We start from the raw sequence: 1,780 nt of genomic DNA on the forward strand, positions 1-1,780 counted from the left end.
AGAAGGGCATGAAGGTGAAACCAAGAACACCCAGCGGAAACTCGTCTTTCTTCTGGTTCAAAGGAGTGAGGTTTGGGTAGGCCGCTTATAAGTTTCGCCATCCAGAAATGGGCAATCACTCAGCAAACATGACCACCTTGCATGGGCTTGTCATTGGCTGGGCCACAGTTGGCTACTATGCCCACATTCAAGGCATACTCTCTCGTGAAGGATGAGTAAATGGCTGTGGCGGTGCTCATGCTCTGCATGCAGAAGGTGCCACGTTCAATCCCCGGCATCTACAGGTAAGGCTGGGAAAACGCGAAAGCAGTCCCCCACTACCACAAATTACACAGCGAAGTTTCCCGCATGTGGGGAAATCGCAGGGGTCAGCACACCTGGAGTGCAATGGATGAGCCTCATCCTGGGAAAACCTCCTTCATGAACAAAGTGTCTCCCCTGCCTGAAACCTTGGAGAGCCGTTGCTGCTAGTCATTGTCAACAATACTGGAGTAGATGCACCAAGGTAGTATAAGGCAGCTTCCCATGTCCCTAAAATCACTGACCAGTTGGAGCCAAGAACCTTATATTTATTCTCCCTTCCCCCAAACATCTTGCTGTGAGACTGTCTCAGGTCCCCGAGGTCCAGCTCTAGTGCCCAAGAGTGGATAACATCACTATCCAGTTATGTTGGCCTACAATTCCCCGATCCCTCACCATTGGCTATGCTGCCTAGAGTTGATGTCATTTCCATGGCAGCCTGGCAAAACTAAACTCTGCATCAATGGCACCATCTAGGCTGTAGGGCCAGCCTCCCTGAACATTCCGTCAGCTGACTCCAAGGACCAATCCCAGCACCCCAGACCCTATAAAGGCTGTCCTCCTTTTGTTTAAAGTGACACATTTATCCTTCACATTCTTTTTTTCCCCTTAAAGCAAAGCATTTTAACAAGGACCAATCCCAGCACCCCAGACCCTATAAAGCCCTGGCCTCAGAGCTTTCTGCTCAGTCTGTACATCCTGCCTCTAGTGAGATGTCTTTGCCTTAGCATCAGGGCCCAAGCTCCCTCTTCCATAGGGCCAAGTGACATCAACTGCCCAAATGCTGGCTCCTGCTCCAGTTTAGCTGGTTGTATTATTCTGATTTGTTTTTCTTGCTGTATCTGTTGCATTTTATAAATATTGTAAGCCGCTTTAAGGACCTTTGTTGAAAAGTGGAATATAAATCTGCAATATATATATATATATATATATATATATATAAATAAATGAAAATGATTAGTTCCCATGAATCTGCTTTTGATTATATTTCAGCTTCTGTCCCACCTGGTCCCACAACCCAGCTGTCCATAGTCCCACCATCACCCAAACACTTGGACCGTCTCTTCTCACTGAGGCTGGAAGTCCATTTCATGAAAATACTTTTAGGCCACCTCGCAAGGCTCATCACAAGATAAAAACAAGACAGCAATCAACATATGAATAAATACAGTCGTGTGAAAAAGAAAGTACACCCTCTTGGAATTGTATGATTTTACATATCAGGACATAATAACAATAGTCTGTTCCTTAGCAGGTCTAAAAATTAGGTAAATACAACCTCAGATGAACAACAACACATGACATATTACACCGTGTCATGATTTATTTAACAGAAATAAAGCCAAAATGGAGAAGCCATGAGTGAAAAAGTAAGTACACCTTATGATTCAATAGCTTGTAGAACCACCTTTAGCAGCAATAACTTGAAGTAATCGTTTTCTGTATGACTTTATCAGTCTCTTACATCGTTGTGGAGGAA

At 44.4% G+C, this 1,780-nt stretch overlaps 1 non-coding gene across 1 annotated transcript; it reads right to left on the reverse strand.

Annotated features, from left to right (window-relative positions):
* Positions 1 to 289: 289 nt before the first annotated feature.
* LOC134409896 (U1 spliceosomal RNA) lies at positions 290 to 451 on the reverse strand. Its single transcript, XR_010026222.1, has one exon. It is a non-coding gene; the product is annotated as a U1 spliceosomal RNA (small nuclear RNA).
* Between the last annotated feature and the right edge of the window lie 1,329 nt (positions 452 to 1,780).

The sequence above is a fragment of the Elgaria multicarinata genome, chromosome 16 (assembly GCF_023053635.1).
Source record: "Elgaria multicarinata webbii isolate HBS135686 ecotype San Diego chromosome 16, rElgMul1.1.pri, whole genome shotgun sequence".
NCBI classification, from domain to species: domain Eukaryota; kingdom Metazoa; phylum Chordata; class Lepidosauria; order Squamata; family Anguidae; genus Elgaria; species Elgaria multicarinata.